The 22,366-nt window shown below is 42.5% G+C and overlaps 67 pseudogenes; 64 read left to right on the forward strand and 3 right to left on the reverse strand.

Annotated features, from left to right (window-relative positions):
- Positions 1-26: 26 nt before the first annotated feature.
- Positions 27-145, reverse strand: LOC134595311 (5S ribosomal RNA; annotated as a pseudogene).
- A 134-nt stretch (positions 146-279) lies between these two features.
- LOC134589375 (5S ribosomal RNA) lies at positions 280-388 on the reverse strand (annotated as a pseudogene).
- A 225-nt stretch (positions 389-613) lies between these two features.
- LOC134595069 (5S ribosomal RNA) lies at positions 614-732 on the reverse strand (annotated as a pseudogene).
- An 841-nt stretch (positions 733-1,573) lies between these two features.
- LOC134595742 (5S ribosomal RNA) lies at positions 1,574-1,692 on the forward strand (annotated as a pseudogene).
- Positions 1,693-2,069: 377 nt separating this feature from the next.
- Positions 2,070-2,188, forward strand: LOC134588429 (5S ribosomal RNA; annotated as a pseudogene).
- Positions 2,189-2,413: 225 nt separating this feature from the next.
- LOC134594394 (5S ribosomal RNA) lies at positions 2,414-2,532 on the forward strand (annotated as a pseudogene).
- Positions 2,533-3,162: 630 nt separating this feature from the next.
- LOC134598108 (5S ribosomal RNA) lies at positions 3,163-3,281 on the forward strand (annotated as a pseudogene).
- Positions 3,282-3,415: 134 nt separating this feature from the next.
- Positions 3,416-3,534, forward strand: LOC134594565 (5S ribosomal RNA; annotated as a pseudogene).
- Positions 3,535-3,759: 225 nt separating this feature from the next.
- LOC134589002 (5S ribosomal RNA) lies at positions 3,760-3,878 on the forward strand (annotated as a pseudogene).
- Positions 3,879-4,255: 377 nt separating this feature from the next.
- Positions 4,256-4,374, forward strand: LOC134587710 (5S ribosomal RNA; annotated as a pseudogene).
- Positions 4,375-4,599: 225 nt separating this feature from the next.
- LOC134595960 (5S ribosomal RNA) lies at positions 4,600-4,718 on the forward strand (annotated as a pseudogene).
- A 134-nt stretch (positions 4,719-4,852) lies between these two features.
- Positions 4,853-4,971, forward strand: LOC134588928 (5S ribosomal RNA; annotated as a pseudogene).
- Positions 4,972-5,105: 134 nt separating this feature from the next.
- LOC134592984 (5S ribosomal RNA) lies at positions 5,106-5,224 on the forward strand (annotated as a pseudogene).
- A 377-nt stretch (positions 5,225-5,601) lies between these two features.
- On the forward strand, positions 5,602-5,720 carry LOC134596680 (5S ribosomal RNA; annotated as a pseudogene).
- Positions 5,721-5,854: 134 nt separating this feature from the next.
- Positions 5,855-5,973, forward strand: LOC134589014 (5S ribosomal RNA; annotated as a pseudogene).
- A 377-nt stretch (positions 5,974-6,350) lies between these two features.
- Positions 6,351-6,469, forward strand: LOC134594662 (5S ribosomal RNA; annotated as a pseudogene).
- A 134-nt stretch (positions 6,470-6,603) lies between these two features.
- LOC134592996 (5S ribosomal RNA) lies at positions 6,604-6,722 on the forward strand (annotated as a pseudogene).
- A 134-nt stretch (positions 6,723-6,856) lies between these two features.
- On the forward strand, positions 6,857-6,975 carry LOC134593007 (5S ribosomal RNA; annotated as a pseudogene).
- Positions 6,976-7,109: 134 nt separating this feature from the next.
- Positions 7,110-7,228, forward strand: LOC134587757 (5S ribosomal RNA; annotated as a pseudogene).
- A 210-nt stretch (positions 7,229-7,438) lies between these two features.
- Positions 7,439-7,557, forward strand: LOC134589025 (5S ribosomal RNA; annotated as a pseudogene).
- Positions 7,558-7,934: 377 nt separating this feature from the next.
- On the forward strand, positions 7,935-8,053 carry LOC134596234 (5S ribosomal RNA; annotated as a pseudogene).
- A 134-nt stretch (positions 8,054-8,187) lies between these two features.
- LOC134593019 (5S ribosomal RNA) lies at positions 8,188-8,306 on the forward strand (annotated as a pseudogene).
- A 134-nt stretch (positions 8,307-8,440) lies between these two features.
- LOC134594716 (5S ribosomal RNA) lies at positions 8,441-8,559 on the forward strand (annotated as a pseudogene).
- Positions 8,560-8,784: 225 nt separating this feature from the next.
- LOC134597948 (5S ribosomal RNA) lies at positions 8,785-8,903 on the forward strand (annotated as a pseudogene).
- Positions 8,904-9,037: 134 nt separating this feature from the next.
- On the forward strand, positions 9,038-9,156 carry LOC134589098 (5S ribosomal RNA; annotated as a pseudogene).
- A 134-nt stretch (positions 9,157-9,290) lies between these two features.
- On the forward strand, positions 9,291-9,409 carry LOC134597000 (5S ribosomal RNA; annotated as a pseudogene).
- Positions 9,410-9,786: 377 nt separating this feature from the next.
- LOC134587957 (5S ribosomal RNA) lies at positions 9,787-9,905 on the forward strand (annotated as a pseudogene).
- A 134-nt stretch (positions 9,906-10,039) lies between these two features.
- Positions 10,040-10,158, forward strand: LOC134595759 (5S ribosomal RNA; annotated as a pseudogene).
- Positions 10,159-10,383: 225 nt separating this feature from the next.
- LOC134596366 (5S ribosomal RNA) lies at positions 10,384-10,502 on the forward strand (annotated as a pseudogene).
- Positions 10,503-10,879: 377 nt separating this feature from the next.
- On the forward strand, positions 10,880-10,998 carry LOC134593030 (5S ribosomal RNA; annotated as a pseudogene).
- A 134-nt stretch (positions 10,999-11,132) lies between these two features.
- Positions 11,133-11,251, forward strand: LOC134593042 (5S ribosomal RNA; annotated as a pseudogene).
- A 134-nt stretch (positions 11,252-11,385) lies between these two features.
- Positions 11,386-11,504, forward strand: LOC134597839 (5S ribosomal RNA; annotated as a pseudogene).
- Positions 11,505-11,639: 135 nt separating this feature from the next.
- On the forward strand, positions 11,640-11,758 carry LOC134588924 (5S ribosomal RNA; annotated as a pseudogene).
- Positions 11,759-11,983: 225 nt separating this feature from the next.
- On the forward strand, positions 11,984-12,102 carry LOC134597840 (5S ribosomal RNA; annotated as a pseudogene).
- Positions 12,103-12,236: 134 nt separating this feature from the next.
- LOC134595431 (5S ribosomal RNA) lies at positions 12,237-12,355 on the forward strand (annotated as a pseudogene).
- Positions 12,356-12,489: 134 nt separating this feature from the next.
- Positions 12,490-12,608, forward strand: LOC134595302 (5S ribosomal RNA; annotated as a pseudogene).
- A 134-nt stretch (positions 12,609-12,742) lies between these two features.
- LOC134594567 (5S ribosomal RNA) lies at positions 12,743-12,861 on the forward strand (annotated as a pseudogene).
- A 134-nt stretch (positions 12,862-12,995) lies between these two features.
- On the forward strand, positions 12,996-13,114 carry LOC134596501 (5S ribosomal RNA; annotated as a pseudogene).
- Positions 13,115-13,249: 135 nt separating this feature from the next.
- Positions 13,250-13,368, forward strand: LOC134588925 (5S ribosomal RNA; annotated as a pseudogene).
- Positions 13,369-13,836: 468 nt separating this feature from the next.
- Positions 13,837-13,955, forward strand: LOC134589328 (5S ribosomal RNA; annotated as a pseudogene).
- Positions 13,956-14,089: 134 nt separating this feature from the next.
- Positions 14,090-14,208, forward strand: LOC134589458 (5S ribosomal RNA; annotated as a pseudogene).
- A 134-nt stretch (positions 14,209-14,342) lies between these two features.
- Positions 14,343-14,461, forward strand: LOC134596394 (5S ribosomal RNA; annotated as a pseudogene).
- A 134-nt stretch (positions 14,462-14,595) lies between these two features.
- On the forward strand, positions 14,596-14,714 carry LOC134594568 (5S ribosomal RNA; annotated as a pseudogene).
- Positions 14,715-14,848: 134 nt separating this feature from the next.
- On the forward strand, positions 14,849-14,967 carry LOC134588558 (5S ribosomal RNA; annotated as a pseudogene).
- Positions 14,968-15,101: 134 nt separating this feature from the next.
- LOC134596493 (5S ribosomal RNA) lies at positions 15,102-15,220 on the forward strand (annotated as a pseudogene).
- A 134-nt stretch (positions 15,221-15,354) lies between these two features.
- Positions 15,355-15,473, forward strand: LOC134598062 (5S ribosomal RNA; annotated as a pseudogene).
- Positions 15,474-15,607: 134 nt separating this feature from the next.
- Positions 15,608-15,726, forward strand: LOC134597738 (5S ribosomal RNA; annotated as a pseudogene).
- A 377-nt stretch (positions 15,727-16,103) lies between these two features.
- Positions 16,104-16,222, forward strand: LOC134595443 (5S ribosomal RNA; annotated as a pseudogene).
- A 134-nt stretch (positions 16,223-16,356) lies between these two features.
- Positions 16,357-16,475, forward strand: LOC134596360 (5S ribosomal RNA; annotated as a pseudogene).
- Positions 16,476-16,609: 134 nt separating this feature from the next.
- On the forward strand, positions 16,610-16,728 carry LOC134594569 (5S ribosomal RNA; annotated as a pseudogene).
- Positions 16,729-16,862: 134 nt separating this feature from the next.
- LOC134588570 (5S ribosomal RNA) lies at positions 16,863-16,981 on the forward strand (annotated as a pseudogene).
- A 134-nt stretch (positions 16,982-17,115) lies between these two features.
- LOC134596495 (5S ribosomal RNA) lies at positions 17,116-17,234 on the forward strand (annotated as a pseudogene).
- A 134-nt stretch (positions 17,235-17,368) lies between these two features.
- LOC134598063 (5S ribosomal RNA) lies at positions 17,369-17,487 on the forward strand (annotated as a pseudogene).
- Positions 17,488-17,621: 134 nt separating this feature from the next.
- On the forward strand, positions 17,622-17,740 carry LOC134597739 (5S ribosomal RNA; annotated as a pseudogene).
- A 377-nt stretch (positions 17,741-18,117) lies between these two features.
- Positions 18,118-18,236, forward strand: LOC134595455 (5S ribosomal RNA; annotated as a pseudogene).
- Positions 18,237-18,370: 134 nt separating this feature from the next.
- LOC134596361 (5S ribosomal RNA) lies at positions 18,371-18,489 on the forward strand (annotated as a pseudogene).
- Positions 18,490-18,623: 134 nt separating this feature from the next.
- On the forward strand, positions 18,624-18,742 carry LOC134594570 (5S ribosomal RNA; annotated as a pseudogene).
- Positions 18,743-18,876: 134 nt separating this feature from the next.
- On the forward strand, positions 18,877-18,995 carry LOC134588172 (5S ribosomal RNA; annotated as a pseudogene).
- Positions 18,996-19,129: 134 nt separating this feature from the next.
- On the forward strand, positions 19,130-19,248 carry LOC134596496 (5S ribosomal RNA; annotated as a pseudogene).
- Positions 19,249-19,969: 721 nt separating this feature from the next.
- On the forward strand, positions 19,970-20,088 carry LOC134589482 (5S ribosomal RNA; annotated as a pseudogene).
- Positions 20,089-20,222: 134 nt separating this feature from the next.
- Positions 20,223-20,341, forward strand: LOC134598085 (5S ribosomal RNA; annotated as a pseudogene).
- A 377-nt stretch (positions 20,342-20,718) lies between these two features.
- LOC134597522 (5S ribosomal RNA) lies at positions 20,719-20,837 on the forward strand (annotated as a pseudogene).
- Positions 20,838-21,062: 225 nt separating this feature from the next.
- LOC134589540 (5S ribosomal RNA) lies at positions 21,063-21,181 on the forward strand (annotated as a pseudogene).
- A 226-nt stretch (positions 21,182-21,407) lies between these two features.
- LOC134596395 (5S ribosomal RNA) lies at positions 21,408-21,526 on the forward strand (annotated as a pseudogene).
- A 134-nt stretch (positions 21,527-21,660) lies between these two features.
- On the forward strand, positions 21,661-21,779 carry LOC134595464 (5S ribosomal RNA; annotated as a pseudogene).
- A 134-nt stretch (positions 21,780-21,913) lies between these two features.
- LOC134597378 (5S ribosomal RNA) lies at positions 21,914-22,032 on the forward strand (annotated as a pseudogene).
- A 134-nt stretch (positions 22,033-22,166) lies between these two features.
- LOC134596497 (5S ribosomal RNA) lies at positions 22,167-22,285 on the forward strand (annotated as a pseudogene).
- Positions 22,286-22,366: the final 81 nt, after the last annotated feature.

A 22,366-nucleotide genomic window follows, 5' to 3' on the forward strand; every position in this document is an offset into this window, starting at 1 on the left:
CATAATGCAAAAAAGAAATAAACAAAAGCTTACGGCACCTGAGGTTCCTAGTTGGTCTCCCATACAAGTACTAACCAAGCCCGAGTCTGGATGGCTTCCGAGATCTGACGAGATCAGGAATTTTCAGACTGGTATGGCCGTAAGTGAAATTAAGAGAATGCAATCTCGCTAATGTTGGTAGAATATCAAACTCTGGTTGCGACAAAAGACAAGACGCTTCTGGATAGGGAAAAAAGTGGTCTGATTATGACATCATAATGCAAAAAAGAAATAAACAAAAGCTTACGGCACCTGAGGTTCCTAGTTGGTCTCCCATACAAGTACTAACCAGGCCCGAGTCTGGATCTCTTCCGAGATCAGGCATTTTCAGACTGGTATGGCCGTAAGTGAAATTAAGAGAATGCGATCTCGCTAATGTTGGTAGAATATCAAACTCTGGTTGCGACAAAAGACAAGACGCTTCTGGATAGGGAAAAAAGTGGTCTGATTATGACATCATAATGCAAAAAAGAAATAAACAAAAGCTTACAGCACCTGAGGTTCCTAGTTGGTCTCCCATAGGGAAAAAAGTGGTCTGATTATGACATCATAATGCAAAAAAGAAATAAACAAAAGCTTACAGCACCTGAGGTTCCTAGTTGGTCTCCCATACAAGTACTAACCAGGCCCGAGTCTGGATGGCTTCCGAGATCTGACGAGATCAGGCATTTTCAGACTGGTATGGCCGTAAGGGAAATTAAGAGAATGCGATCTCGCTAATGTTGGTAGAATATCAAACTCTGGTTGCGACAAAAGACAAGATGCTTCTGGATAGGGAAAAAAGTGGTCTGATTATGACATCATAATGCAAAAAAGAAATAAACAAAAGCTTACGGCCACTGCTACCGGGTACCACTTCACCGGGCCCCGTGCCCGGGCTTAGCCTCCGCGGGGGCCTCCGGGCCCGGACCGGTCTCCCGCCATCGCCGTCCCGATCCGCCGCCTCCGCCAGGGCAGGGCCAAGCTGTGCCCGTAGCCAGTCCACACCTTGATGCCGTGCTGCCGACCTGATCCCTTCCAGCAAACGCTCCACGTCGTCCATTGTTCCTGCAGAGGAGACAAAAGAAATCCGACCAAGCAAAGTCCGCGCTCCCCGAGGCGAACACAAACTCGACCAGGTAGGAAGTTAGAATGACTCACCTAAAATGGCTGCTCATTTAAATAGCCAATCCCACTTACCCATAATTCCAACCCTCGCTTACTTCCTCCTAAGCCCGCCTCCTAACCCCTGTCAAGGCCTTTTTCCGCTTAGCTGCGCTCTAGCTACATGGGGCTACATTCTCTTAATTTCACTTACGGCCATACCAGTCTGAAAATGTCAGATCTCGGAAGCCATCCAGATTCGGGTCTGGTTAGTACTTGTATGGGAGACCAACTAGGAACCTCAGGTGCCGTAAGCTTTTGTTTATTTATTTTTTGCCTTATGATGTCATAATCAGACCACTTTTTTCCCTATCCAGAAGCGTCTTGTCTTTTGTCGCAACCAGAGTTTGATATTCTACCAACATTAGCGAGATCGCATTCTCTTAAATTCACTTACGGCCATACCAGTCTGAAAATGCCTGATCTCGTCAGATCTTGGAAACCATCCAGACTCGGGCCTGGTTAGTACTTGTATGGGAGACCAACTAGGAACCTCAGGTGCCGTAAGCTTTTGTTTATTTCTTTTTTGCATTATGATGTCATAATCAGACCACTTTTTTCCCTATTCAGAAGCGTCTTGTCTTTTGTCGCAACCAGAGTTTGATATTCTACAAACATTAGCAGGATCGCATTCTCTTAATTTCACTTACGGCCATACCAGTCTGAAAATGTCAGATCTCGGAAGCCATCCAGATTCGGGTCTGGTTAGTACTTGTATGGGAGACCAACTAGGAACCTCAGGTGCCGTAAGCTTTTGTTTATTTCTTTTTTGCCTTATGATGTCATAATCAGACCACTTTTTTCCCTATCCAGAAGCGTCTTGTCTTTTGTCACAACCAGAGTTTGATATTCTACCAACATTAGCGAGATCGCATTCTCTTAAATTCAATTACGGCCATACCAGTCTGAAAATGCCTGATCTCGTCAGATTTCGGAAGCCATCCACACTCGGGCCTGGTTAGTACTTGTATGGGAGACCAACTAGGAACCTCAGGTGCCGTAAGCTTTTGTTTATTTCTTTTTTTCATTATGATGTCATAATCAGACCACTATTTTCCCTATGGGAGACCAACTAGGAACCTCAGGTGCCGTAAGCTTTTGTTTATTTCTTTTTTGCATTATGATGTCATAATCAGACCACTTTTTTCCCTATTCAGAAGCGTCTTGTCTTTTGTCGCAACCAGAGTTTGATATTCTACCAACATTAGCGAGATCGCATTCTCTTAATTTTACTTACGGCCATACCAGTCTGAAAATGCCTGATCTCGTCAGATCTCGGAAGCCATCCAGACTCGGGCCTGGTTAGTACTTGTATGGGAGACCAACTAGGAACCTCAGGTGCTGTAAGCTTTTGTTTATTTCTTTTTTGCATTATGATGTCATAATCAGACCACTTTTTTCCCTATCCAGAAGCGTCTTGTCTTTTGTCGCAACCAGAGTTTGATATTCTACCAACATTAGCGAGATCGCATTCTCTTAATTTCACTTACGGACATACCAGTCTGAAAATGCCTGATCTCGTCAGATCTCGGAAGACATCCAGAATCGGGCCTGGTTAGTACTTATATGGGAGACCAACTAGGAACCTCAGGTGCTGAAAGCTTTTGTTTATTTCTTTTTTGCATTATGATGTCATAATCAGACCACTTTTTTCCCTATCCAGAAGCGTCTTGTCTTTTGTCGCATCCAGAGTTTGATATTCTACCAACATTAGCGAGATCGCATTCTCTTAATTTCACTTACGGCCATACCAGTCTGAAAATGCCAGATCTCGGAAGCCATCCAGACTCAGGCCTGGTTAGTACTTGTTTGGGAGACCAACTAGGAACCTCAGGTGCCGTAAGCTTTTGTTTATTTCTTTTTTGCATTATGATGTCATAATCAGACCACTTTTTTCCCTATCCAGAAGCGTCTTGTCTTTTGTCGCAACCAGAGTTTGATATTCTACCAACATTAGCGAGATCGCATTCTGTTAATTTCACTTACGGCCATACCAGTCTGAAAATGCCTGATCTCGTCAGATCTCGGAAGCCATCCAGACTTGGGCCTGGTTAGTACTTGTATGGGAGACCAACTAGGAACCTCAGGTGCCGTAAGCTTTTGTTTATTTCTTTTTTGCATTATGATGTCATAATCAGACCACTTTTTTCCCTATCCAGAAGCGTCTTGTCTTTTGTCGCATCCAGAGTTTGATATTCTACCAACATTAGCGAGATCGCATTCTCTTAATTTCACTTACGGCCATACCAGTCTGAAAATGCCTGATCTCATCAGATCTCGGAATCCATCCAGACTCGGGCCTGGTTAGTACTTGTATGGGAGACCAACTAGGAACCTCAGGTGCCGTAAGCTTTTGTTTATTTCTTTTTTGCATTATGATGTCATAATCAGACCACTTTTTTCCCTATGGGAGACCAACTAGGAACCTCAGGTGCCGTAAGCTTTTGTTTATTTCTTTTTTGCATTATGATGTCATAATCAGACCACTTTTTTCCCTATCCAGAAGCGTCTTGTCTTTTGTCGCAACCAGAGTTTGATATTCTACCAACATTAGCGAGATCGCATTCTCTTAATTTTACTTACGGCCATACCAGTCTGAAAATGCCTGATCTCATCAGATCTCGGAAGCCATCCAGACTCGGGCCTGGTTAGTACTTGTATGGGAGACCAACTAGGAACCTCAGGTGCTGTAAGCTTTTGTTTATTTCTTTTTTGCATTATGATGTCATAATCAGACCACTTTTTTCCCTATCCAGAAGCGTCTTGTCTTTTGTCGCAACCAGAGTTTGATATTCTACAAACATTAGCGGGATCGCATTCTCTTAATTTCACTTACGGCCATACCAGTCTGAAAATGTCAGATCTCGGAAGCCATCCAGATTCGGGTCTGGTTAGTACTTGTATGGGAGACCAACTAGGAACCTCAGGTGCCGTAAGCTTTTGTTTATTTCTTTTTTGCCTTATGATGTCATAATCAGACCACTTTTTTCCCTATCCAGAAGCGTCTTGTCTTTTGTCGCAACCAGAGTTTGATATTCTACCAACATTAGCGAGATCGCATTCTCTTAAATTCATTTACGGCCATACCAGTCTGAATATGCCTGCTCTCGTCAGATCTCGGAAGCCATCCAGACTCGGGCCTGGTTAGTACTTGTATGGGAGACCAACTAGGAACCTCAGGTGCCGTAAGCTTTTGTTTATTTCTTTTTTTCATTATGATGTCATAATCAGACCACTTTTTTCCCTATGGGAGACCAACTAGGAACCTCAGGTGCCGTAAGCTTTTGTTTATTTCTTTTTTGCATTATGATGTCATAATCAGACCACTTTTTTCCCTATTCAGAAGCGTCTTGTCTTTTGTCGCAACCAGAGTTTGATATTCTACCAACATTAGCGAGATCGCATTCTCTTAATTTCACTTACGGCCATACTAGTCTGAAAATGCCTGATCTCGTCAGATCTCGGAAGCCATCCAGACTCGGGCCTGGTTAGTACTTGTATGGGAGACCAACTAGGAACCTCAGGTGCTGTAAGCTTTTGTTTATTTCTTTTTTGCATTATGATGTCATAATCAGACCACTTTTTTCCCTATCCAGAAGCGTCTTGTCTTTTGTCGCAACCAGAGTTTGATATTCTACCAACATTAGCGAGATCGCATTCTCTTAATTTCACTTACGGCCATACCAGTCTGAAAATGCCTGATCTCGTCAGATCTCGGAAGACATCCAGAATCGGGCCTGGTTAGTACTTATATGGGAGACCAACTAGGAACCTCAGGTGCTGAAAGCTTTTGTTTATTTCTTTTTTGCATTATGATGTCATAATCAGACCACTTTTTTCCCTATCCAGAAGCGTCTTGTCTTTTGTCGCATCCAGAGTTTGATATTCTACCAACATTAGCGAGATCGCATTCTCATAATTTAACTTACGGCCATACCAGTCTGAAAATGCCTGATCTCGTCAGATCTCGGAAGCCATCCAGACTCGGGCCTGGTTAGTACTTGTATGGGAGACCAACTAGGAACCTCAGGTGCCGTAAGCTTTTATTTATTTATTTTTTGCATTATGATGTCATAATCAGACCACTTTTTTCCCTATTCAGAAGCGTCTTGTCTTTTGTCGCAACCAGAGTTTGATATTCTACCAACATTAGCGAGATCGCATTCTCTTAATTTCACTTACGGCCATACCAGTCTGAAAATGCCTGATCTCGGAAGCCATCCAGACTCGGGACTGGTTAGTACTTGTATGGGAGACCAACTAGGAACCTCAGGTGCCGTAAGCTTTTGTTTATTTCTTTTTTGCATTATGATGTCATAATCAGACCACTTTTTTCCCTATCCAGAAGCGTCTTGTCTTTTGTCGCAACCAGAGTTTGATATTCTACCAACATTAGCGAGATCGCATTCTGTTAATTTCACTTACGGCCATACCAGTCTGAAAATGCCTGATCTCGTCAGATCTCGGAAGCCATCCAGACTTGGGCCTGGTTAGTACTTGTATGGGAGACCAACTAGGATCCTCAGGTGCCGTAAGCTTTTGTTTATTTCTTTTTTGCATTATGATGTCATAATCAGACCACTTTTTTCCCTATCCAGAAGCGTCTTGTCTTTTGTCGCAACCAGAGTTTGATATTCTACCAACATTAGCGAGATCGCATTCTCTTAATTTCACTTACGGCCATACCAGTCTGAAAATGCCTGATCTCATCAGATCTCGGAAGCCATCCAGACTCGGGCCTGGTTAGTACTTGTATGGGAGACCAACTAGGAACCTCAGGTGCTGTAAGCTTTTGTTTATTTCTTTTTTGCATTATGATGTCATAATCAGACCACTTTTTTCCCTATCCAGAAGCGTCTTGTCTTTTGTCGCAACCAGAGTTTGATATTCTACAAACATTAGCGGGATCGCATTCTCTTAATTTCACTTACGGCCATACCAGTCTGAAAATGTCAGATCTCGGAAGCCATCCAGATTCGGGTCTGGTTAGTACTTGTATGGGAGACCAACTAGGAACCTCAGGTGCCGTAAGCTTTTGTTTATTTCTTTTTTGCATTATGATGTCATAATCAGACCACTTTTTTCCCTATTCAGAAGCGTCTTGTCTTTTGTCGCAACCAGAGTTTGATATTCTACCAACATTAGCGATATCGCATTCTCTTAAATTCACTTACGGCCATACCAGTCTGAAAATGCCTGATCTCATCAGATCTTGGAAGCCATCCAGACTTGGGCCTGGTTAGTACTTGTATGGGAGACCAACTAGGAACCTCAGGTGCCGTAAGCTTTCGTTTATTTCTTTTTTGCATTATGATGTCATAATCAGACCACTTTTTTCCCTATCCAGAAGCGTCTTGTCTTTTGTCTCTACCAGAGTTTGATATTCTACCAACATTAGCGAGATCGCATTCTCTTAATTTTACTTACGGCCATACCAGTCTGAAAATGCCTGATCTCGTCAGATCTCGGAAGCCATCCAGACTCGGGCCTGGTTAGTACTTGTATGGGAGACCAACTAGGAACCTCAGGTGCCGTAAGCTTTTGTTTATTTCTTTTTTGCATTATGATGTCATAATCAGACCACTTTTTTCCCTATCCAGAAGCGTCTTGTCTTTTGTCGCAACCAGAGTTTGATATTCTACCAACATTAGCGAGATCGCATTCTCATAATTTCACTTACGGCCATACCAGTCTGAAAATGCCTGATCTCGTCAGATCTCGGAAGCCATCCAGACTCGGGCCTGGTTAGTACTTGTATGGGAGACCAACTAGGAACCTCAGGTGCCGTAAGCTTTTGTTTATTTCTTTTTTGCATTATGATGTCATAATCAGACCACTTTTTTCCCTATCCAGAAGCGTCTTGTCTTTTGTCGCAACCAGAGTTTGATATTCTACCAACATTAGCGAGATCGCATTCTCTTAACTTCACTTACGGCCATACCAGTCTGAAAATGCCTGATCTCGTCAAATCTCGGAAGCCATCCAGACTCGGGCCTGGTTAGTACTTGTACGGGAGACCAACTAGGAACCTCAGGTGCCGTAAGCTTTTGTTTATTTCTTTTTTGCATTATGATGTCATAATCAGACCACTTTTTTCCCTATGGGAGACCAACTAGGAACCTCAGGTGCCGTAAGCTTTTGTTTATTTCTTTTTTGCATTATGATGTCATAATCAGACCACTTTTTTCCCTATCTTTTGTCGCAACCAGAATTTGATATTCTACCAACATTAGCGAGATCGTATTCTCTTAATTTCACTTACGGCCATACCAGTCTGAAAATGCCTGATCTCATCAGATCTCGGAAGCCATCCAGACTCGGGCCTGGTTAGTACTTGTATGGGAGACCAACTAGGAACCTCAGGTGCTGTAAGCTTTTGTTTATTTCTTTTTTGCATTATGATGTCATAATCAGACCACTTTTTTCCCTATCCAGAAGCGTCTTGTCTTTTGTCGCAACCAGAGTTTGATATTCTACAAACATTAGCGGGATCGCATTCTCTTAATTTCACTTACGGCCATACCAGTCTGAAAATGTCAGATCTCGGAAGCCATCCAGATTCGGGTCTGGTTAGTACTTGTATGGGAGACCAACTAGGAACCTCAGGTGCCGTAAGCTTTTGTTTATTTCTTTTTTGCATTATGATGTCATAATCAGACCACTTTTTTCCCTATTCAGAAGCGTCTTGTCTTTTGTCGCAACCAGAGTTTGATATTCTACCAACATTAGCGAGATTGCATTCTCTTAAATTCACTTACGGCCATACCAGTCTGAAAATGCCTGATCTCATCAGATCTCGGAAGCCATCCAGACTCGGGCCTGGTTAGTACTTGTATGGGAGACCAACTAGGAACCTCAGGTGCCGTAAGCTTTCGTTTATTTCTTTTTTGCATTATGATGTCATAATCAGACCACTTTTTTCCCTATCCAGAAGCGTCTTGTCTTTTGTCTCTACCAGAGTTTGATATTCTACCAACATTAGCGAGATCGCATTCTCTTAATTTTACTTACGGCCATACCAGTCTGAAAATGCCTGATCTCGTCAGATCTCGGAAGCCATCCAGACTCGGGCCTGGTTAGTACTTGTATGGGAGACCAACTAGGAACCTCAGGTGCCGTAAGCTTTTGTTCATTTCTTTTTTGCATTATGATGTCATAATCAGACCACTTTTTTCCCTATTCAGAAGCGTCTTGTCTTTTGTCGCAACCAGAGTTTGATATTCTACCAACATTAGCGAGATCGCATTCTCTTAAATTCACTTACGGCCATACCAGTCTGAAAATGCCTGATCTCGTCAGATCTCAGAAGCCATCCAGACTCGGGCCTGGTTAGTACTTGTATGGGAGACCAACTAGGAACCTCAGGTGCCGTAAGCTTTTGTTTATTTCTTTTTTTCATTATGATGTCATAATCAGACCACTATTTTCCCTATGGGAGACCAACTAGGAACCTCAGGTGCCGTAAGCTTTTGTTTATTTCTTTTTTGCATTATGATGTCATAATCAGACCACTTTTTTCCCTATTCAGAAGCGTCTTGTCTTTTGTCGCAACCAGAGTTTGATATTCTACCAACATTAGCGAGATCGCATTCTCTTAATTTCACTTACGGCCATACTAGTCTGAAAATGCCTGATCTCGTCAGATCTCGGAAACCATCCAGACTCGGGCCTGGTTAGTACATGTATGGGAGACCAACTAGGAACCTCAGGTGCTGTAAGCTTTTGTTTATTTCTTTTTTGCATTATGATGTCATAATCAGACCACTTTTTTCCCTATCCAGAAGCGTCTTGTCTTTTGTCGCAACCAGAGTTTGATATTCTACCAACATTAGCGAGATCGCATTCTCTTAATTTCACTTACGGCCATACCAGTCTGAAAATGCCTGATCTCGTCAGATCTCGGAAGACATCCAGAATCGGGCCTGCTTAGTACTTATATGGGAGACCAACTAGGAACCTCAGGTGCTGAAAGCTTTTGTTTATTTCTTTTTTGCATTATGATGTCATAATCAGACCACTTTTTTCCCTATCCAGAAGCGTCTTGTCTTTTGTCGCATCCAGAGTTTGATATTCTACCAACATTAGCGAGATCGCATTCTCATAATTTCACTTACGGCCATACCAGTCTGAAAATGCCTGATCTCGTCAGATCTCGGAAGCCATCCAGACTCGGGCCTGGTTAGTAATTGTATGGGAGACCAACTAGGAACCTCAGGTGCCGTAAGCTTTTGTTTATTTCTTTTTTGCATTATGATGTCATAATCAGACCACTTTTTTCCCTATTCAGAAGCGTCTTGTCTTTTGTCGCAACCAGAGTTTGATATTCTACCAACATTAGCGAGATCGCATTCTCTTAATTTCACTTACGGCCATACCAGTCTGAAAATGCCAGATCTCGGAAGCCATCCAGACTCGGGCCTGGTTAGTACTTGTATGGGAGACCAACTAGGAACCTCAGGTGCCGTAAGCTTTTGTTTATTTCTTTTTTGCATTATGATGTCATAATCAGACCACTTTTTTCCCTATCCAGAAGCGTCTTGTCTTTTGTCGCAACCAGAGTTTGATATTCTAGCAACATTAGCGAGATCGCATTCTGTTACTTTCACTTACGGGCATACCAGTCTGAAAATGCCTGATCTCGTCAGATCTCGGAAGCCATCCAGACTTGGGCCTGGTTAGTACTTGTATGGGAGACCAACTAGGATCCTCAGGTGCCGTAAGCTTTTGTTTATTTCTTTTTTGCATTATGATGTCATAATCAGACCACTTTTTTCCCTATCCAGAAGCGTCTTGTCTTTTGTCGCAACCAGAGTTTGATATTCTACCAACATTAGCGAGATCGCATTCTCTTAACTTCACTTACGGCCATACCAGTCTGAAAATGCCTGATCTCGTCAGATCTCGGAAGCCATCCAGACTCGGGCCTGGTTAGTACTTGTACGGGAGACCAACTAGGAACCTCAGGTGCCGTAAGCTTTTGTTTATTTCTTTTTTGCATTATGATGTCATAATCAGACCACTTTTTTCCCTATGGGAGACCAACTAGGAACCTCAGGTGCCGTAAGCTTTTGTTTATTTCTTTTTTGCATTATGATGTCATAATCAGACCACTTTTTTCCCTATCCAGAAGCGTCTTGTCTTTTGTCGCAACCAGAGTTTGATATTCTACCAACATTAGCGAGATCGCATTCTCTTAATTTCACTTACGGCCATACCAGTCTGAAAATGCCTGATCTCATCAGATCTCGGAAGCCATCCAGACTCGGGCCTGGTTAGTACTTGTATGGGAGACCAACTAGGAACCTCAGGTGCTGAAAGCTTTTGTTTATTTCTTTTTTGCATTATGATGTCATAATCAGACCACTTTTTTCCCTATCCAGAAGCGTCTTGTCTTTTGTCGCAACCAGAGTTTGATATTCTACAAACATTAGCGGGATCGCATTCTCTTAATTTCACTTACGGCCATACCAGTCTGAAAATGTCAGATCTCGGAAGCCATCCAGATTCGGGTCTGGTTAGTACTTGTATGGGAGACCAACTAGGAACCTCAGGTGCCGTAAGCTTTTGTTTATTTCTTTTTTGCATTATGATGTCATAATCAGACCACTTTTTTCCCTATTCAGAAGCGTCTTGTCTTTTGTCGCAACCAGAGTTTGATATTCTACCAACATTAGCGAGATCGCATTCTCTTAAATTCACTTACGGCCATACCAGTCTGAAAATGCCTGATCTCGTCAGATCTCGGAAGCCATCCAGACTCGGGCCTGGTTAGTACTTGTATGGGAGACCAACTAGGAACCTCAGGTGCCGTAAGCTTTTGTTTATTTCTTTTTTGCATTATGATGTCATAATCAGACCACTTTTTTCCCTATCCAGAAGCGTCTTGTCTTTTGTCTCTACCAGAGTTTGATATTCTACCAACATTAGCGAGATCGCATTCTCATAATTTCACTTACGGCCATACCAGTCTGAAAATGCCTGATCTCGTCAGATCTCGGAAGCCATCCAGACTCGGGCCTGGTTAGTACTTGTATGGGAGACCAACTAGGAACCTCAGGTGCCGTAAGCTTTTGTTTATTTCTTTTTTGCATTATGATGTCATAATCAGACCACTTTTTTCCCTATTCAGAAGCGTCTTGTCTTTTGTCGCAACCAGAGTTTGATATTCTACCAACATTAGCGAGATCGCATTCTCTTAATTTCACTTACGGTCATACCAGTCTGAAAATGCCTGATCTCGTCAGATCTCGGAAGCCATCCAGACTCGTGCCTGGTTAGTACTTGTATGGGAGACCAACTAGGAACCTCAGGTGCCGTAAGCTTTTGTTTATTTCTACTTTTGCATTATGATGTCATAATCAGACCACTTTTTTCCCTATCCAGAATCGTCTTGTCTATTGTCGCAACCAGAGTTTGATATTCTACCAACATTAGCGAGATCGCATTCTCTTAATTTCACTTATGGCCATACCAGTCTGAAAATGCCTGATCTCGTCAGATCTCGGAAGCCGTCCAGACTCGGGCCTGGTTAGTACTTGTATGCGAGACCAACTAGGAACCTCAGGTGCCGTAAGCTTTTGTTTATTTCTTTTTTGCATTATGATGTCATAATCAGACCACTTTTTTCCCTATGGGAGACCAACTAGGAACCTCAGGTGCCGTAAGCTTTTGTTTATTTCTTTTTTGCATTATGATGTCATAATCAGACCACTTTTTTCCCTATCCATAAGCGTCTTGTCTTTTGTCGCAACCAGAGTTTGATATTCTACCAACATTAGCGAGATCGCATTCTCTTAATTTCACTTACGGTCATACCAGTCTGAAAATGCCTGATCTCGTCAGATCTCGGAAGCCATCCAGACTCGTGCCTGGTTAGTACTTGTATGGGAGACCAACTAGGAACCTCAGGTGCCGTAAGCTTTTGTTTATTTCTTTTTTGCATTATGATGTCATAATCAGACCACTTTTTTCCATATCCAGAAGCGTCTTGTCTTTTGTCGCAACCAGAGTTTGATATTCTACCAACATTAGCGAGATCGCATTCTCTTAATTTCACTTACGGCCATACCAGTCTGAAAATGCCTGATCTCATCAGATCTCGGAAGCCATCCAGACTCGGGCCGGGTTAGTACTTGTATGGGAGACCAACTAGGAACCTCAGGTGCCGTAAGCTTTTGTTTATTTCTTTTTTGCATTATGATGTCATAATCAGACCACTTTTTTCCCTATCCAGAGGCGTCTTGTCTTTTGTCGCAACCAGAGTTTGATATTCTACCAACATTAGCGGGATCGCAATCTCTTAATTTCACTTATGGCCATACCAGTCTGAAAATGCCTGATCTCGTCAGATCTCGGAAGCCATCCAGACTCGGGCCTGGTTAGTACTTGTATGGGAGACCAATTAGGAACCTCAGGTGCCGTAAGCTTTTGTTTATTTCTTTTTTGCATTATGATGTCATAATCAGACCACTTTTTTCCCTATCCAGAAGCGTCTTGTCTTTTGTCGCAACCAGAGTTTGATATTCTACCAACATTAGCGAGATCGCATTCTCTTAATTTCACTTACGGCCATACCAGTCTGAAAATGCCTGATCTCATCAGATCTCGGAATCCATCCAGACTCGGGCCTGGTTAGTACTTGTATGGGAGACCAACTAGGAACCTCAGGTGCCGTAAGCTTTTGTTTATTTATTTTTTGCATTATGATGTCATAATCAGACCACTTTTTTCCCTATCCAGAAGCGCCTTGTCTTTTGTCGCAACCAGAGTTTGATATTCTACCAACATTAGCGAGATCGCATTCTCTTAATTTCTGTTACGGCCATACCAGTCTGAAAATGCCTGATCTCGTCAGATCTCGGAAGCCATCCAGACTCGGGCCTGGTTAGTACTTGTATGGGAGACCAACTAGGAACCTCAGGTGCTGTAAGCTTTTGTTTATTTCTACTTTTGCATTATGATGTCATAATCAGACCACTTTTTTCCCTATCCAGAATCGTCTTGTCTATTGTCGCAACCAGAGTTTGATATTCTACCAACATTAGCGAGATCGCATTCTCTTAATTTCACTTATGGCCATACCAGTCTGAAAATGCCTGATCTCGTCAGATCTCGGAAGCCGTCCAGACTCGGGCCTGGTTAGTACTTGTATGCGAGACCAACTAGGAACCTCAGGTGCCGTAAGCTTTTGTTTATTTCTTTTTTGCATTATGATGTCATAATCAGACCACTTTTTTCCCTATGGGAGACCAACTAGGAACCTCAGGTGCCGTAAGCTTTTGTTTATTTCTTTTTTGCATTATGATGTCATAATCAGACCACTTTTTTCCCTATCCAGAAGCGTCTTGTCTTTTGTCGCAACCAGAGTTTGATATTCTACCAACATTAGCGAGATCGCATTCTCTTAATTTCACTTACGGCCATACCAGTCTGAAAATGCCAGATCTCGGAAGCCATCCAGACTCGGGCCTGGTTAGTACTTGTATGGGAGACCAACTAGGAACCTCAGGTGCCGTAAGCTTTTGTTTATTTCTTTTTTGCATTATGATGTCATAATCAGACCACTTTTTTCCCTATCCATAAGCGTCTTGTCTTTTGTCGCAACCAGAGTTTGATATTCTACCAACATTAGCGAGATCGCATTCTCATAATTTCACTTACGGCTATACCAGTCTGAAAATGTCTGATCTCGTCAGATCTCGGAAGCCATCCAGACTGGTGCCTGGTTAGTACTTGTATGGGAGACCAACTAGGAACCTCAGGTTCCGTAAGCTTTTGTTTATTTCTTTTTTGCATTATGATGTCATAATCAGACCACTTTTTTCCATATCCAGAAGCGTCTTGTCTTTTGTCGCAACCAGAGTTTGATATTCTACCAACATTAGCGAGATCGCATTCTCTTAATTTCACTTACGGTCATACCAGTCTGAAAATGCCTGATCTCATCAGATCTCGGAAGCCATCCAGACTCGGGCCGGGTTAGTACTTGTATGGGAGACCAACTAGGAACCTCAGGTGCCGTAAGCTTTTGTTTATTTCTTTTTTGCATTATGATGTCATAATCAGACCACTTTTTTCCCTATCCAGAGGCGTCTTGTCTTTTGTCGCAACCAGAGTTTGATATTCTACCAACATTAGCGGGATCGCAATCTCTTAATTTCATTTATGGCCATACCAGTCTGAAAATGCCTGATCTCGTCAGATCTCGGAAGCCATCCAGACTCGGGCCTGATTTGTACTTGTATGGGAGACCAACTAGGAACCTCAGGTGCCGTAAGCTTTTGTTTATTTCTTTTTTGCATTATGATGTCATAATCAGACCACTTTTTTCCCTATCCAGAACCGTCTTGTCTTTTGTCGCAACCAGAGTTTGATATTCTACCAACATTAGCGAGATCGCATTCTCTTAATTTCACTTACGGCCATACCAGTCTGAAAATGCCTGATCTCATCAGATCTCGGAATCCATCCAGACTCGGGCCTGGTTAGTACTTGTATGGGAGACCAACTAGGAACCTCAGGTGCCGTAAGCTTTTGTTTATTTCTTTTTTGCATTATGATGTCATAATCAGACCACTTTTTTCCCTATCCAGAAGCGTCTTGTCTTTTGTCGCAACCAGAGTTTGATATTCTACCAACATTAGCGAGATCGCATTCTCTTAATTTCACTTACGGCCATACCAGTCTGAAAATGCCTGATCTCATCAGATCTCGGAAGCCATCCAGACTCGGGCCGGGTTAGTACTTGTATGGGAGACCAACTAGGAACCTCAGGTGCCGTAAGATTTTGTTTATTTCTTTTTTGCATTATGATGTCATAATCAGACCACTTTTTTCCCTATCCAGAAGCGTCTTGTCTTTTGTCGCAACCAGAGTTTGATATTCTACCAACATTAGCGAGATTGCATTCTCTTAATTTCACTTACTGCCATACCAGTCTGAAAATGCCTGATCTCATCAGATCTCGGAAGCCATCCAGACTCGGGCCTGGTTAGTACTTGTATGGGAGACCAACTAGGAACCTCAGGTGCCGTAAGCTTTCGTTTATTTCTTTTTTGCATTATGATGTCATAATCAGACCACTTTTTTCCCTATCCAGAAGCGTCTTGTCTATTGTCGCAACCAGAGTTTGATATTCTACCAACATTAGCGAGATCGCATTCTCTTTATTTCACTTATGGCCATACCAGTCTGAAAATGCCTGATCTCGTCAGATCTCGGAAGCCGTCCAGACTCGGGCCTGGTTAGTACTTGTATGGGAGACCAACTAGGAACCTCAGGTGCTGTAAGCTTTTGTTTATTTCTTTTTTGCATTATGATGTCATAATCAGACCACTTTTTTCCCTATCCAGAAGCGTCTTGTCTTTTGTCGCAACCCGAGTTTGATATTCTACCAACATTAGCGAGATCGCATTCTATTAATTTCCCTTACGGCCATACCAGTCTGAAAATGTCTGATCTCGTCAGATCTCGGAAGCCATCCAGTCTCGGGCCTGGTTAGTACTTGTATGGGAGACCAACTAGGAACCTCAGGTGCCGTAAGCTTTTGTTTATTTCTTTTTTGCATTATGATGTCATAATCAGACCACTTTTTTCCCTATCCAGAAGCGTCTTGTCTTTTGTCGCAACCAGAGTTTGATATTCTACCAACATTAGCGAGATCGCATTCTCTTAATTTCACTTACGGCCATACCAGTCTGAAAATGCCAGATCTCGGAAGCCATCCAGACTCGGGCCTGGTTAGTACTTGTATGGGAGACCAACTAGGAACCTCAGGTGCCGTAAGCTTTTGTTTATTTCTTTTTTGCATTATGATGTCATAATCAGACCACTTTTTTCCATATCCAGAAGCGTCTTGTCTTTTGTCGCAACCAGAGTTTGATATTCTACCAACATTAGCGAGATCGCATTCTCTTAATTTCACTTACGGCCATACCAGTCTGAAAATGCCTGATCTCATCAGATCTCGGAAGCCATCCAGACTCGGGCCGGGTTAGTACTTGTATGGGAGACCAACTAGGAACCTCAGGTGCCGTAAGCTTTTGTTTATTTCTTTTTTGCATTATGATGTCATAATCAGACCACTTTTTTCCCTATCCAGAGGCGTCTTGTCTTTTGTCGCAACCAGAGTTTGATATTCTACCAACATTAGCGGGATCGCAATCTCTTAATTTCACTTATGGCCATACCAGTCTGAAAATGCCTGATCTCGTCAGATCTCGGAAGCCATCCAGACTCGGGCCTGGTTTGTACTTGTATGGGAGACCAACTAGGAACCTCAGGTGCCGTAAGCTTTTGTTTATTTCTTTTTTGCATTATGATGTCATAATCAGACCACTTTTTTCCCTATCCAGAAGCGTCTTGTCTTTTGTCGCAACCAGAGTTTGATATTCTACCAACATTAGCGAGATCGCATTCTCTTAATTTCACTTACGGCCATACCAGTCTGAAAATGCCTGATCTCATCAGATCTCGGAATCCATCCAGACTCGGGCCTGGTTAGTACTTGTATGGGAGACCAACTAGGAACCTCAGGTGCCGTAAGCTTTTGTTTATTTCTTTTTTGCATTATGATGTCATAATCAGACCACTTTTTTCCCTATCCAGAAGCGTCTTGTCTTTTGTCGCAACCAGAGTTTGATATTCTACCAACATTAGCGAGATCGCATTCTCTTAATTTCACTTACGGCCATACCAGTCTGAAAATGCCTGATCTCATCAGATCTCGGAAGCCATCCAGACTCGGGCCGGGTTAGTACTTGTATGGGAGACCAACTAGGAACCTCAGGTGCCGTAAGATTTTGTTTATTTCTTTTTTGCATTATGATGTCATAATCAGACCACTTTTTTCCCTATCCAGAAGCGTCTTGTCTTTTGTCGCAACCAGAGTTTGATATTCTACCAACATTAGCGAGATTGCATTCTCTTAATTTCACTTACTGCCATACCAGTCTGAAAATGCCTGATCTCATCAGATCTCGGAAGCCATCCAGACTCGGGCCTGGTTAGTACTTGTATGGGAGACCAACTAGGAACCTCAGGTGCCGTAAGCTTTCGTTTATTTCTTTTTTGCATTATGATGTCATAATCAGACCACTTTTTTCCCTATCCAGAAGCGTCTTGTCTATTGTCGCAACCAGAGTTTGATATTCTACCAACATTAGCGAGATCGCATTCTCTTTATTTCACTTATGGCCATACCAGTCTGAAAATGCCTGATCTCGTCAGATCTCGGAAGCCGTCCAGACTCGGGCCTGGTTAGTACTTGTATGGGAGACCAACTAGGAACCTCAGGTGCTGTAAGCTTTTGTTTATTTCTTTTTTGCATTATGATGTCATAATCAGACCACTTTTTTCCCTATCCAGAAGCGTCTTGTCTTTTGTCGCAACCCGAGTTTGATATTCTACCAACATTAGCGAGATCGCATTCTATTAATTTCCCTTACGGCCATACCAGTCTGAAAATGTCTGATCTCGTCAGATCTCGGAAGCCATCCAGTCTCGGGCCTGGTTAGTACTTGTATGGGAGACCAACTAGGAACCTCAGGTGCCGTAAGCTTTTGTTTATTTCTTTTTTGCATTATGATGTCATAATCAGACCACTTTTTTCCCTATCCAGAAGCGTCTTGTCTTTTGTCGCAACCAGAGTTTGATATTCTACCAACATTAGCGAGATCGCATTCTCTTAATTTCACTTACGGCCATACCAGTCTGAAAATGCCAGATCTCGGAAGCCATCCAGACTCGGGCCTGGTTAGTACTTGTATGGGAGACCAACTAGGAACCTCAGGTGCCGTAAGCTTTTGTTTATTTCTTTTTTGCATTATGATGTCATAATCAGACCACTTTTTTCCATATCCAGAAGCGTCTTGTCTTTTGTCGCAACCAGAGTTTGATATTCTACCAACATTAGCGAGATCGCATTCTCTTAATTTCACTTACGGCCATACCAGTCTGAAAATGCCTGATCTCATCAGATCTCGGAAGCCATCCAGACTCGGGCCGGGTTAGTACTTGTATGGGAGACCAACTAGGAACCTCAGGTGCCGTAAGCTTTTGTTTATTTCTTTTTTGCATTATGATGTCATAATCAGACCACTTTTTTCCCTATCCAGAGGCGTCTTGTCTTTTGTCGCAACCAGAGTTTGATATTCTACCAACATTAGCGGGATCGCAATCTCTTAATTTCACTTATGGCCATACCAGTCTGAAAATGCCTGATCTCGTCAGATCTCGGAAGCCATCCAGACTCGGGCCTGGTTTGTACTTGTATGGGAGACCAACTAGGAACCTCAGGTGCCGTAAGCTTTTGTTTATTTCTTTTTTGCATTATGATGTCATAATCAGACCACTTTTTTCCCTATCCAGAAGCGTCTTGTCTTTTGTCGCAACCAGAGTTTGATATTCTACCAACATTAGCGAGATCGCATTCTCTTAATTTCACTTACGGCCATACCAGTCTGAAAATGCCTGATCTCATCAGATCTCGGAATCCATCCAGACTCGGGCCTGGTTAGTACTTGTATGGGAGACCAACTAGGAACCTCAGGTGCCGTAAGCTTTTGTTTATTTCTTTTTTGCATTATGATGTCATAATCAGACCACTTTTTTCCCTATCCAGAAGCGTCTTGTCTTTTGTCGCAACCAGAGTTTGATATTCTACCAACATTAGCGAGATCGCATTCTCTTAATTTCACTTACGGCCATACCAGTCTGAAAATGCCTGATCTCATCAGATCTCGGAAGCCATCCAGACTCGGGCCGGTGTAGTACTTGTATGGGAGACCAACTAGGAACCTCAGGTGCCGTAAGATTTTGTTTATTTCTTTTTTGCATTATGATGTCATAATCAGACCACTTTTTTCCCTATCCAGAAGCGTCTTGTCTTTTGTCGCAACCAGAGTTTGATATTCTACCAACATTAGCGAGATCGCATTCTCTTAATTTCACTTACTGCCATACCAGTCTGAAAATGCCTGATCTCATCAGATCTCGGAAGCCATCCAGACTCGGGCCTGGTTAGTACTTGTATGGGAGACCAACTAGGAACCTCAGGTGCCGTAAGCTTTTGTTTATTTCTTTTTTGCATTATGATGTCATAATCAGACCACTTTTTTCCCTATCCAGAAGCGTCTTGTCTATTGTCGCAACCAGAGTTTGATATTCTACCAACATTAGCGAGATCGCATTCTCTTAATTTCACTTATGGCCATACCAGTCTGAAAATGCTTGATCTCGTCAGATCTCGGAAGCCGTCCAGACTCGGGCCTGGTTAGTACTTGTATGCGAGACCAACTAGGGACCTCAGGTGCCGTAAGCTTTTGTTTATTTCTTTTTTGCATTATGATGTCATAATCAGACCACTTTTTTCCCTATGGGAGACCAACTAGGAACCTCAGGTGCCGTAAGCTTTTGTTTATTTCTTTTTTGCATTATGATGTCATAATCAGACCACTTTTTTCCCTATCCAGAAGCGTCTTGTCTTTTGTCGCAACCAGAGTTTGATATTCTACCAACATTAGCGAGATCGCATTCTCTTAATTTCACTTACGGCCATACCAGTCTGAAAATGCCTGATCTCGGAAGCCATCCAGACTTGGCCGTGGTTAGTACTTGTATGGGAGACCAACTAGGAACCTCAGGTGCCGTAAGCTTTTGTTTATTTCTTTTTTGCATTATGATGTCATAATCAGACCACTTTTTTCCCTATCCAGAAGCGTCTTGTCTTTTGTCACAACCAGAGTTTGATATTCTACCAACATTAGCGAGATCGCATTCTCGTAATTTCACTTACGGCCATACCAGTCTGAAAATGCCTGATCTCATCTGATCTCGGAAGCCATCCAGACTCGGGCCTGGTTAGTACTTGTATGGGAGACCAACTAGGAACCTCAGGTGCTGTAAGCTTTTGTTTATTTCTTTTTTGCATTATGATGTCATAATCAGACCACTTTTTTCCCTATCCAGAAGCGTCTTGTCTTTTGTCGCAACCCGAGTTTGATATTCTACCAACATTAGCGAGATCGCATTCTATTAATTTCCCTTACGGCCATACCAGTCTGAAAATGTCTGATCTCGTCAGATCTCGGAAGCCATCCAGTCTCGGGCCTGGTTAGTACTTGTATGGGAGACCAACTAGGAACCTCAGGTGCTGTAAGCTTTTGTTTATTTCTTTTTTGCATTATGATGTCATAATCAGACCACTTTTTTCCCTATCCAGAAGCGTCTTGTCTTTTGTCGCAACCAGAGTTTGATATTCTACCAACATTAGCGAGATCGCATTCTCTTAATTTCACTTACGGCCATACCAGTCTGAAAATGCCAGATCTCGGAAGCCATCCAGACTCGGGCCTGGTTAGTACTTGTATGGGAGACCAACTAGGAACCTCAGGTGCCGTAAGCTTTTGTTTATTTCTTTTTTGCATTATGATGTCATAATCAGACCACTTTTTTCCCTATCCAGAAGCGTCTTGTCTTTTGTCGCAACCAGAGTTTGATATTCTACCAACATTAGCGAGATCGCATTCTCTTAATTTCACTTACGGCCATACTAGTCTGAAAATGCCTGATCTCGTCAGATCTTGGAAGCCATCCAGACTCGGGCCTGGTTAGTACTTGTATGGGAGACCAACTAGGAACCTCAGGTGCCGTAAGCTTTTGTTTATTTCTTTTTTTCATTATGATGTCATAATCAGACCACTTTTTTCCCTATGGGAGACCAACTAGGAACCTCAGGTGCCGTAAGCTTTTGTTTATTTCTTTTTTGCATTATGATGTCATAATCAGACCACTTTTTTCCCTATCCAGAAGCGTCTTGTCTTTTGTCGCAACCAGAGTTTGATATTCTACCAACATTAGCGAGATCGCATTCTCTTAATTTCATTTACGGCCATACCAGTCTGAAAATGCCTGATCTCATCAGATCTCGGAAACCATCCAGACTCGGGCCTGGTTAGTACTTGTATGGGAGACCAACTAGGAACCTCAGGTGCCGTAAGCTTTTGTTTATTTCTTTTTTTGCATTATGATGTCATAATCAGACCACTTTTTTCCCTATGGGAGACCAACTAGGAACCTCAGGTGCCGTAAGCTTTTGTTTATTTCTTTTTTGCATTATGATGTCATAATCAGACCACTTTTTTCCCTATCCAGAAGCGTCTTGTCTTTTGTCGCAACCAGAGTTTGATATTCTACCAACATTAGCGGGATCGCAATCTCTTAATTTCATTTATGGCCATACCAGTCTGAAAATGCCTGATCTCGTCAGATCTCGGAAGCCATCCAGACTCGGGCCTGATTTGTACTTGTATGGGAGACCAACTAGGAACCTCAGGTGCCGTAAGCTTTTGTTTATTTCTTTTTTGCATTATGATGTCATAATCAGACCACTTTTTTCCCTATCCAGAACCGTCTTGTCTTTTGTCGCAACCAGAGTTTGATATTCTACCAACATTAGCGAGATCGCATTCTCTTAATTTCACTTATGGCCATACCAGTCTGAAAATGCCTGATCTCATCAGATCTCGGAATCCATCCAGACTCGGGCCTGGTTAGTACTTGTATGGGAGACCAACTAGGAACCTCAGGTGCCGTAAGCTTTTGTTTATTTCTTTTTTGCATTATGATGTCATAATCAGACCACTTTTTTCCCTATCCAGAAGCGTCTTGTCTTTTGTCGCAACCAGAGTTTGATATTCTACCAACATTAGCGAGATCGCATTCTCTTAATTTCACTTACGGCCATACCAGTCTGAAAATGCCTGATCTCATCAGATCTCGGAAGCCATCCAGACTCGGGCCGCGTTAGTACTTGTATGGGAGACCAACTAGGAACCTCAGGTGCCGTAAGATTTTGTTTATTTCTTTTTTGCATTATGATGTCATAATCAGACCACTTTTTTCCCTATCCAGAAGCGTCTTGTCTTTTGTCGCAACCAGAGTTTGATATTCTACCAACATTAGCGAGATCGCATTCTCTTAATTTCACTTACTGCCATACCAGTCTGAAAATGCCTGATCTCATCAGATCTCGGAAGCCATCCAGACTCGGGCCTGGTTAGTACTTGTATGGGAGACCAACTAGGAACCTCAGGTGCCGTAAGCTTTCGTTTATTTCTTTTTTGCATTATGATGTCATAATCAGACCACTTTTTTCCCTATCCAGAAGCGTCTTGTCTATTGTCGC

Source organism: Pelobates fuscus, chromosome 2 (assembly GCF_036172605.1).
Source record: "Pelobates fuscus isolate aPelFus1 chromosome 2, aPelFus1.pri, whole genome shotgun sequence".
NCBI lineage: Eukaryota > Metazoa > Chordata > Amphibia > Anura > Pelobatidae > Pelobates > Pelobates fuscus.